The sequence below is a fragment of the Papaver somniferum genome, chromosome 4 (assembly GCF_003573695.1).
Source record: "Papaver somniferum cultivar HN1 chromosome 4, ASM357369v1, whole genome shotgun sequence".
NCBI lineage: Eukaryota > Viridiplantae > Streptophyta > Magnoliopsida > Ranunculales > Papaveraceae > Papaver > Papaver somniferum.
In genome coordinates, this window is record NC_039361.1 from 2,453,367 (window position 1) to 2,465,452 (window position 12,086).

General features: G+C 33.7%; 2 pseudogenes; both read left to right on the plus strand.

Moving 5' to 3' along the window:
• Positions 1–1,953: 1,953 nt before the first annotated feature.
• On the plus strand, positions 1,954–2,031 carry LOC113276663 (annotated as a pseudogene).
• Positions 2,032–10,809: 8,778 nt separating this feature from the next.
• LOC113276667 lies at positions 10,810–10,892 on the plus strand (annotated as a pseudogene).
• The last annotated feature ends 1,194 nt before the right edge of the window (positions 10,893–12,086 follow it).

The window sequence follows — 12,086 nt, forward strand, 5'->3', positions numbered from 1 at the left end:
TAATTTTGTTGCTACCACATAATTTTGTTGGAAATTGGAATATGGTCTGTAAGTCTTTGTTAAAGATATTAGATAATTTGTGATGGTCTAGATTAGCTAAAACACCCATGGGCTTATCTCCATTGATTGGGCCCAGTCTAGAGATATCTAGACTCTTCTCTTTTTTAGTTAGAAATTCAATTGTACACTCTAGAATATTCCATGTCTCTAGGTCCCTTGGTCATGGTCTAGAATATTCAATCTCTAGACTAATCTTAGATTGATCAAGTGTTCTCTAGAATGTTTTATTTCTAGAGTGTTCCATTGATCCTATAAATAGGCAATCAATGGGTTTATTTTGATCATCCAACAACAATCAAAAACTCAAGTGAGTGAAGAAGTGAGTAGAGTGAGAGCTAGAGTTAGTAAGAGCCAAAGAGCCTTTTGTAAACATAGTGAGCCAAAGAGCTACACTAAATTTCCTTGTAAACATTTTCCATTTCAAAAATTAATCAAAGCCTCACTTTTCTTAAACCAATAATTTTCAATTAACCAACCTCTTTTCCTATACCCATTTCTCAAATCATTTCCATAAATCCCATCACACTTCCGCATTGCGCCAACAGTCTTCTTGGTAGGCCTGGGATTACATTGCAAATGTGGTCATGTTTCCTTTTGTAAACCATGTGCCTTATATGCTAAGACCGAAACTTGCTAAGTTTCAAACGTTACTTAGATTGGCAAAACAACGAGCACAACACTATGATGGTCAGTGGTGCTAATTCTCAATTTATTCAGTGTAATCTAGGATATTGGTCATCAGAGTTTCAAAAAGGGATCTTCGAATAATTAAATCGTATCACCCAACGACACAAAGTGGTTCGACTTTCAATAGTTCTATATACCCATTTCCGAAATGCTATATGCCTAATATACCCATTTCCTTTTCAGTTTTTTCCTGCGTTTCTATTCCAATATAGTCTGGACTGAAATGAATTTTGTAGTTGCACCGGTTGCTACATCCATAGATGCTGCCACCTACTGAATTTCAGATGAATTTATTGATGCAGCTCAGTTCATAAGTGGCCTAGCTAGTTGCAGGAGCTTTGTCATTTATAATTGATCATAAATTCTCAATAATTCTGGCTTTGTCTTCATTTTCTTCTATATAATCCCCTACCCAACTTCCCTTTTCCTCCCATCTTCAGAAACCCTAGATGTCATATAAAATCTCTCCTTCATTTCATCTTCATACTCATATGTGTTTTTATCTATGTGTTCTATTTTATTTATTTTTAATTCAGTTCAGTATCTTAGATTAGTTTCTTTCTACACAGCTGTGTTTGTGATTTGAATCATATGTTGTTAAACTTTGGCTGATTGTCTGGTTATCATAGTTAGTGTTGGGAAAAGATGGTATTACTGGAGAAAAAGAGCACCAAAATTAGGTGAGCGGATAAATCATAGCGTGTTGTGAATACTAACAATGATCAGTGAAAGTTAGGTTAGTTTGATGTTTGTATTCACCGTGCACAATGATTTTCCTCCCATCTCTTTGGTTATTTTTTCTGGTTTTTCAGTAATCTAACATTTGGTTCTGTGTACGAGTTTTCACTGTTGATGATTGTTTAAGTCTTGGATGTGAAATATGATGATATATCTGGAAATGAGTACCAAACTAGATTGGAGGAAAAGTCATTATGATTTGTGAATATGAACAAACTCAGCAGCAGCAGCAGCAGCATAGATTGTAATATGATGTTTGTATTCACCGATCAGAATGATTTTCCTCCCATCTTACTGAGTATGTTTCTAGTTTATCTGATTTTTATCTGGACTTTAGATTAGTTATCTTACTGTATTTACTTCTCATATTCCATTGCCTTGGGGAGCTGCGTTGCGGCCATTACCTCTTGAACTGGCCATGAGACATGTCGTTTTTCTTATTTTATTATCGATTCCTAGTTTAGATTCTAGCCTATGAGGATATCGAATATAAACAACACCATCTTTCGGGACTGAGTGGTGACATATTCTGCAATTCTGAGGCTTATAGCTTAAATTGCACTGTCCATGTTCATGTTCTTTCTTGTTTTGTTACGAAGGGTCTTCTCAATTTCCATGAAGGTTATCAAATCCATATAAATTGTATTTGTGACCACTGTGCTGAAGGCTTGCAATTATTGATTGTAATGCTACCTTATACATCAAAGTAGCATAGTTTTGTCACTTAAGTCAGTTCTATTCAGTGTTTCTCTGTGATGAGTTTTAGTTTGTATTCTCATACCCTAATGTAGCTCTAATTTGTAATCTGAGAAAATGAATGCCAGAGACTATAATATGTCTGATATAGATACCCAGCTGGGATGGACACACCTTTACATGTTTTATTTAGCGCGCCGAAAGCTTGAATAAGAAACTAGTATGCTGCCTTGGACTGCACTTGCCAATGACTATGCATGCTTACACCCTTTCCCATGAAGCTCCCAGTCTTTGAATCCCATTATGTTCCAAATGACATGTTACAAAAGCTTGACTAGTTTATTATGCCATTTGATTCCCCTGGGGATTTTATTAAGGGAATTGAGATTTAATAAAAGTCACCTGCCTGATAAGAATTAACAAAATATTTACCTTGCTTAATTTGTATTGCATTAATAACAAAACATAAATTGATCCACTAAACGAGTTATCAGAAGGATCCAGTTTTCTTATTGCAGGTGACAAATCTGTGTACTTGTCCTTCAAATATTAATGCCTGTAGTTGTTTCATTTGCTTTTAGTCTTTGTAGGCTAGGAATTGCATTACTATCATATTGCCTTTTGTTTGTAAACCATGTGCCTCCCTTACAGCTGCTGCACTGACTATGCTTACACCTTTCCTTGAATTCTTCTGGTAGCATTTGATTTTTGCAAAGACTGGTTCTGGCTAACTTCCAAGTCTTACTAAGCCTGGGAAAACAATGAGCAGAACACTTTTTCATTTTTCCCATTTGATGACTATGGATAGTGCCTGGTGTCAATGAAAAATGAATTTTATGGTTGCACCTAATAAATTTAAGATGAATTTATAGTTGCAGCTCTGATCATAAGTGACCACCATAAATATGGACATATGTTTGGCTCAACTGTGTTACAGAGAATTTGAGAAACTATGAACATATGTTTTGATTAGAGTGTAAGTCATGTGTCATGAAATTCATTTAGATTTTTGTTAAAAAGGCAAGGAAAGAACAATTTTGATATGGATACCCACCTAGCTTGTAGTTGGCCGATCGGTCCTGAGCTGAATATTTCTAACACAGACATGTCAATTGTAGTTAGCTTGGAAATTCTATAGTCGCTGAGTTTTGCGAGTGAATTTCTTTACATTTTTGAATATAATGAATTTCTAATAGCCCATGAATTTGATTATATTACTACAATATTTTCTATTCATCGAAATGTAACTCATCTCAATCACTATTACTGCTAGAAAATGTCCTACTATGTTTTATGGTGTCCCAATAGTTAAGAAGTCCTATATTCTTCCTTTCTTAATAAAACTCTCCTTTCTGATAAAAAAAAAAGTCCTATATTTTTGTGCTGTAGAATGCCAAAAGGACCAAAACTATGATTTTTTGTAATAACCTAGACTTTTATTTGTATCTGCCGTGATGTGACTATCTTATGCTAAAGTGCAAAAGGAGGAAAACAAAGTAGCACTTCCTCTGGAGGTTGTACGGAACCTGGACCATTGGTTGATGCATTAAATTGTGATCGGAAGTAGTATCAACTAAGGTTTTGATGAAATTCGGGTTTCTTGATAAATGATGGTACCCCATGTTCCATACTTCATACTACTTAAAAACGCAAAACTCAATTTTAAAACCGCAATACAGTGGCACATTGAGTTAACTAATCTTTTGTGTGATTCTCCATAGATTTTGTAATTCAAACTTGAACAGAATTTGTTGGACACAGTGGTTCCAAGATCAAATGCTACATACCCAAATTCTTTTTACTTCTCCAGCACTCCATTCCAAAGTAGATGTTGCTTGATGGGTTTGCTAACCAGTCTGGACTGAAATGAATTTTATAGGTGCACCTAATTTATTACCTTTTTCAAATTACTCGATTTTGGACACTAAGATTACTTGCAATGAGTGTAAGCATTTTGATTGACCTCCTGCCCAGACCATGCATTGAAACAATAACAAAGTAAATTTAAAGATCCCGTTCTCCTGCAAGCAGATGACAAATCTGTACTTGTTCTAGCTCTTCTTGGTAGAACTGGAATTGCAATACAGATGGGGTATGGTAATGCAATACTTAATCATGTTTTTTCTGATTACTCGTAGTGCAATCTGGTCTCCATTGGGCTCTAATATGTGAATTCGATGATAATAAGAAAATGAATGCAACAAACTATCTCATGTTTGGAACACAGTCATTCAGTTTATGTTGTAGATATGTTTTTTTTAATTTTCATTTTGCCTTTTGTAAACCATGTGCCTTACTGCTGTACTGACTATGCTTACACAGTCATTCAGTTTAAAAAAACTAAGACCAATCTTGATAGGTTCCAAAAGTTACTTAGGTTGGCAAAACAATGAGCACCACACTTCTTCATTTTCCCATTCCATGACACGAAGGGGGATACATCAACTTCATCTCACTATTTAATGCCTTTTCCTATTGGGCTTAGGCTCTCTCTCATCTTTCATCGAGAATCAAGATTCAAAGCTCCACACCTCACCTTCAGACAAAATTCTAAAGATTAGAATTTAAAGATTAACCGTTAGATTTCAAAGTTTATGTCTGAGATTAAAAAGGCTAAATAGTTTGGTGCTTTTAACATAACCGTTAGATTTTAATCTCTGACATAAGATTAGAGGGCTTAGACCGAAAATGCGAAATTTTTTGGCACAGAAAAGTAATTTTCAAACGCCTAATGGTTTGGCACAAAATAAATAAATTTCCTAATCCCAAACCATTTGGAGTCTCTTAGCTGATTCCAAATCACATCCAATGAAATTTTTTGGATAGCGCGTTTGGATACCAAAAACAAAAGTCAGAAGCAAATTATTTTTTTGTTTCTAAAATTGGTTTTGAAAATTTACACCCAAACAAACTAATTGTTGTTTGACTTCTAGAAGTCAAAACGCTACTTTTGGATGTGTATCCGAACGCGTTATTGGATATCAACAGCAAAAGTGTTTCTATTTATCCAGAAGTAGAGTCAGTTTATAAAAAGTTAACTTTTGATTTCTAGAAGTTGTTTGAGAGTCTTTATCCAAACTGACTTGTTGCTCTATTTTAGAACATAACCGTTTGATTCTAATATCTAACACGCTAGGATTTAAAGATTTTAAAGATTAGAATCGTTCGATTTTAAAATTTAAAGATTATATGATGGCTGAGATTAAAAAAACTAAACAGTTTGGTTATTTTGACATAACGTAGATTTTAATACTCCCTCCGTTCCTAATTAGATGACCTAGTTGTAGTTTGCACAATTTTTAAGACGAGGATGTTAGTAAAATTTAGAAATGATTTATCACTTAAACTATACCACGGTTTTTCGTAAACTTTATACCGTTGAAAAGCATTTTAAAACACCTACGTAACGAATATAAACATAACTATCAAATTATACATATTTCTTATAGTAACAAAAACAGGTCATCTATTTATGGAACAAAAATTAAAACCATGTAGGTCATCTGATTAGAAACGGAAGGAGTATCTAACATGATCTGATGGCTGAGATCGAAAATGCCAAATGATTTGGCACAAAAAAGTAAATTTTAAACGCCAAATGGTTTAGTACAAGAAAGTAAATTTCCTAACGTCAAACCATTTGGAATTTCTTGGCTGATTCCAAATCGCATTCAATGAAATTGTTGAACGCTCGGTGGGAAAGAGAGAATAGGCCATAGTTTTTTTCGTGGAATTTTAGAATGCGAACACCAATAAAAATAATAGCGTTTTTGGATACCAGAAGCAGTAGTTAGAAGCGAAGATATTTTGGATCACAAAAGATCGACTTTGTTTTTTCTAAAATTCGTTCTGAAATATTACACACAAACAAATTACTCTCCCCGTCCTAAATTATTAGTCCGCTTTGACTTAGTCAAGATATTAAGGAGACCGGAGGAGTGTACAAAACTACCTCTATTAAATGATATATTATTACTAAAATTAAAAGGAGTATATGGAGTATGTAACAAAAATATATTGGTAATTATAATATTTATAGAAATATTTAAATAGAAGATAAAAATAAAAATCTTTATGGATTGATTTAGTAGATTTGTTTTTAATTGAGGAAGATATCATTTAATATTTAGATTGGTGATATTTAAAACAATTTTATAATTGTAAAAGTTTGAAGGATATATTTGAGAGTTTGATTAAAAAATATGATTGTAAACAGAAGTTGGACAATATTTTAGGACAGACGGAAATATAATAGAGGACATAAATTTTAGGACAGAGGGAGTACTTGTTTTTTTGATTTCTAAAAGTCAAAAGGCTACTTTTAGATGTGTATCCAAACGCGTTATTGGATACCAAAAGCAGAAGTACTTCCGTCTCACCAGAAGTAGAAGTTAGTAGCAAAAGTGAGAAGCAAAAAAGATAACATTTTGATTTCTAGAAGTTGTTTGAGAGTCTCTACCCAAACTGATTTTTTACTTTTCGATTTCTAGGAGTTAAAAAGTTATTTCTGAATACGCATCTAAACACGCTTGCATACTACCCAATGGCACATTACATTATCTTTTATGCCATTTGCACTATTCAAGAGTTGAAACTTAACTACTCTTTTCTGTGATTCTCCATATATTTTGTGATTCAACTCCAACAAATTTGTTGGACATAGCACCAAGTAGTTCCAAGACGAAATGCTATGTGCCTAACATACCCAACTCATTTTCATTTCTTTCCAGCATTCCTATTCCAATATAGTCTGGACTGAAATGAATTTTGTAGTTGCAACGGTTGCAACATCCATAGATGCTGCCACCTAATGAATTCATTGTTGGCATCCCAGTTCATAAGTGGCCACCATAAATTCCCAATAGTTCTGGCTTTGTCTTCATTTTTTTCTATATAAACCCCTATCCAACTTCCCTTTTCCTCCCATCTTCAGAAACCCTAGATGTCATTTCAAATCTCTCCTTCATTTCATCTCCATATTCGAGTTAGTGTTTCAGTAGTTCTGAGTTCAGTTCATACTCATGTTTAATTTATTTATTTGTTTTGATCTTATTTTCAACTTGTTTTTTCTTTTTCTTTTTTGAATTCAGTTCAGTCTAGTTTCTTTTCTACAGCCGTGTGTGTTATTCGAATCATATTTTGTTAAACTTTGGTTGATTTTCATAGTTAGTGTTGGGAAAAGATGGTATTACTGGAGAAAAAGAGCACCAACATTAGGTGAGAGGAAAAATCATTTTGTACTGTGAGTACCAACAAATGGGGCTTATTGATTAGTGAAGTTAGGTTAATTTGATGTTCTGTTTTCACTATGCAAAATGATTTTCCTCCCATCTCTTTTGCTTTTTTTTTTTCTTTTTTTGGTTTTCAGTTATCTAACATTTGGTCCTGTTCAGGAGTTTAAGTCTTGTATGTGAAATATGATCATATATCTGGAAATGAGTACCAAACTAGATGAGTGGAAAAGTCATTTTGACTTGTGAGTATGAACAAACTCAGCAGTAGCAGCATAGATTGTAATATGATGTTTGTATTCACCGTTCAAAATGATTTTTCACTCATGTTACTGAGTATGTTTCTAGTTTATCTGATTTCTATCTGGACTTTTAGATTAGTGATCTGTTTAGGTAATTGTATCATATCGGCGAGGGAGATTTTGGCCCTTCAAAGATCAAAGATCTCCATTTTCATGTGGTCTCATGTTCCATTGCCTTGGGGAGCTGCGTTGCGGCCATTACCTCTTGGGCTGGCCATGAGACATGTTCTTTTTTTTTTTTTTTTTTTTTTATCGAATAGTAGTTTAGATTCTAGCCTATATATGAGGTTATCGAATATAAAGAACATCATTGTTCGGGACTAAATGGTGACATATTCTGCAATTCTGAGGCTTATAGCTTAAATTTCACTGTCCATGTTCATGTTCTTTCCAGGGGCGCTTCTCAATTCCATGAAGGTTATTAGATCCATATATTATAACCACTGAGTTGAAGGCTTGCAAGTATGAGTGTAGAGCGCAGTGCATATTTCAGCATAGTTCTGATCACTTGTACCCGGTGTTTCTCTGTGATGATTTAATTTAATTCTCATAGCTTAATTTGTAATTTGAGAAAATGAATGCCAGAAACTAAAATATATATGCTGCCTTGGAGTCTTGGACTGCACTGGCCAATGACTTTGCATGCTAACGCGCTTTCCTATGAAGCTCTTAGTCTTTGAATCCCATTAAGTTGCTCCAAATGACATGCTACAAAAGCTTGACTAGGCTATTATCCCATTTGATTCTCCTGAGGATTTCATTAACTGAATTGAAATATAATAAAAGTCACTTGCCTGATAAGAATTAACATAACATTTATTTTGCTTAAGTTATGTTGCTTTAATAACAAAACATAAATTGATCCACTAAACGAGTTATCAGAAGGATCCAGTTTTCTTGCTGCAGGTGACAAATCTGTGTACTTGTCCTTTAAATATTAATGCATGTAGTTCTTTCAGTTGCTTTTAGTCTTTGTGGGCCAGGAATTGCATTACCATCATATTGCCTTTTGTTTGTAAACCATGTGCCTTACAGCTGCTGCCCTGACTATGCTTACACCTTTCCTTGAATTCTTCTGGTAGCATTTGATTTTTGCAAAGACTGATTCTGGCTAACTTCCAAGTCTTACTAAGCCTGGGAAAACAATGAGTAGAACACTTTTTCATTTTTCCCATTTGATGACTATGGACAGTGCCTACCCATTTTTAAATATTGAGTAGATTTTGATACTGTTTAAATGGACAAAAATTTAAAAATAGCTGGGATGTAAATAGTTTCATCCTACCCATTTTTAAATATTTTTTTTTATTTTTAATTTACATCAGGATGCATACAGTTTCATCCTTGCTATTTTTTTGGTTTCGTTTTCATCCATACAAATTTTTTACTCATCCATTTCAAGCATGTTTTAAAAATATTTGGACAAATGACCCATTTTCCATTTTTAATAAGCCCATAAATTTGATTATCGATTGATAAAATTTTTTATTAACATCTGAATCATTATTATTACTAGAAAATGTCCTACTATGTTTTATGGTGTCCCAATAGTTAAGAAGTCCTATATTTTTGTGCTATAGAATGCCAAAAGACCAAAACTATGATTTTTTATAATAACATGGACTTTTATTTGTATATGTGTGATGTGACTATCTTATGCTAAAGTGCAAAAGGACGAATCAAAGTAGCACTTCCACTCGAGGTTGTATGGAACACGGACTATTGATTGATGCATTTAATTGTGATCAGAAGTAGTATCAACTAAGGTTTTGATGATCAGAAGTGCTGGACCTTCTGGTTGCTTGGACCACCTTTTAGGCTAGACAAATGTTGCTTCCCCGTGGTCCATAATTCATACAGCTTTAAAACGCAAAACTCAATTTTAAAACCGTAATACAGTGGCACATTGCATTGAAACTTAACTAGTCTTTTGTGTGATTCTCCATAAATTTTGTAGTAATTCAAACTTGAACAAAATTTGTTGGACATAGTGGTTTCGAGATCAAATGCTACATGCATAGTACCCAAATCCTTTTCACTTTGTTTTCCAAGCATTCCATTCCAAAATAGATGTTGCTTGGTTGGTTTGTGAACCGGTCTGAACTGAAATGAATTTTATAGGTGCACCTAATGAATTTCAGATGAATTTATAGTAGCATCTCAGATCATAAGTGGCTACCATTAAATCCCAATAACTTTGGGTTTGTCTTCTTCTGCTCTGCCAACTGGGCTAACTTTATTATATAAACCCTCCAGTCCAGCCTCTCGTTTCCTCCCATCTTCAGAGTCATATCAAATCTCTTCTTCATTCTATCTCCATACTTTTAGTTAGAGTTTCATTTCATATAGTTCTGATTCAGTTTTCTTACTTATCTTCATTTGTTTTCATCTGATTTTGTTTTTCAGTTTTGATTTGTATTTTCTTTATCATTTTCAGTTCAATCTCTTAGATAATATTACTGAAAAACATGGCATGACTGGAAAAAAAAAGGGTACCAACTTTAGATGAGGGTAAAAATCATTGTGTGTTGTGAATACTAACAAATGGGGGTTGGTTCGGTTCAAGATTAGTGAAGTTTGATTAATTTGATGTTCTGTATTCACCATGCATAATGATTTTCCTCTCATCTCTATGGTCTTTTTTTCTGGTTTTATCTGATTTTTTCAGTATTTTATCTTCTTTGTCATGTTTAGGAGTTTTCACAGTTGATGATTGTTTCAAGTCTTGTACATGATATGATGATATCTTTGGAAATGAGTACCAAACTAGATGAGAGGAGAAATGATTGTGCTTTGTGAGTATGAACAAACTCAACAGCAGCATAGATCAGGATTGAAGTTACGGTGATTTCATGTTTGTATTCACCGTGCATAATCATTGTCCCCTCATCTGACTGGGTATGTTTCTAGATTATCTGATCGTGTAGTCATCTGTTTAGTTACTTAAATGCTTCTAGATTTTGGCAAAAAATCTCTCTTTCACAGATCTCCATATCTCAGGTGGTCTCATATTCCATTGGGACTGGCCATGAGATATAATACATTTTTTTCATGTTCTTTTTTTTAGTTTAGATGCATGTTTTGGTATATACAACAAGCCTATGAGGATATAGAATTTACAAAGAACACCACCATCCTTTGGGACTGAACTGTAACATATTCTGCAATTCTGAGGCTTGTACGTATAGGTTTTAATTTTTTTTCATGTTTTTTATTGTTCATTCTTGCTTGTTTGCTTTGATGGATTACACTGTGCAACATGTGATAAGTGCAACAGTATTAACCAAGTACTATTTAATTTGCTTAATGGATATTCATTCATAGTGCTGCAATTTGTTCTTTGTAATTTGATGATAACAAAAAAATGAAAGCAGCAAACTATCATATGTTTGGATTTGGAATAGAGTCTTGCATTCTGTATTGGGATATGATTTTGAATTTTCATTTTTCCTTTTGTAAACTATGTAATATGCCTGACAGCTGCACTGACTATGCTTACAAGTTGCACCTTCCTGTCATTCATGTGTTTGAATTTTGCAAAGACCAAATTTCTCTAAGTTCCAATTCTTACTTAGATTGACAACAGACTGAGCATAACAGTTTTTCAATTTTTCCATTTGATGACTTTATGGGTAGTGCCTGATTCTAATTCTTAACTTATTTGTTGAGAGTTAATGTAATGTTCCAGTAATGTCATGACCCAGAGACTTATTGTCATGACACTGGATCGTTCTAAAACATCCAGGAGCCATTCTCACTGTTCATGTTCTGTAATGTCATGAAAATGTATTTGTTTAGTCATGACACAATGCGTCTGTTTGTAATAGAAGTTGTATGGACAATAATAGTCCACATATAACTCTTCCCTTGGGTCTTATATTGACCAAGTGAAGAAAGAGAAAAAAAAAGATATTATTATCAGTTAATGAAAAAAGAGAGTGAGAAGAACTTATCAAGTTCCCACTTCTCCATTAACCCAAATCAATCTAAACATATCAAAATCACCCCAAAACAAACAACAGTTGGTATCAGAGCCAAGATCAATCAAATCTGATCTTGGTAGTAGGAAAAAATTCAATCAATACCCAATCAATCAAAAAATCAGCATCCAAATAAAATTTCAAAAACTGGATCTAGAAAAGTAAAAACCCAAATTTCTTCAATCAATCAACAACCCAATCAATGACAAGTTCTAGCAACTCAAACCTTTATATTCAACAACCTTCAATCCCAATTTTTCAAGGAGAAAATTATGATTTTTGGTCCATCAAGATGAAGACCGTATTCATGTCTCAAGATGCTTGGGAGATTGTTCAAAACGGGTATGATGAAATTGAAGATATATCAACTCTAGAACAAGCAAAAAAGGATA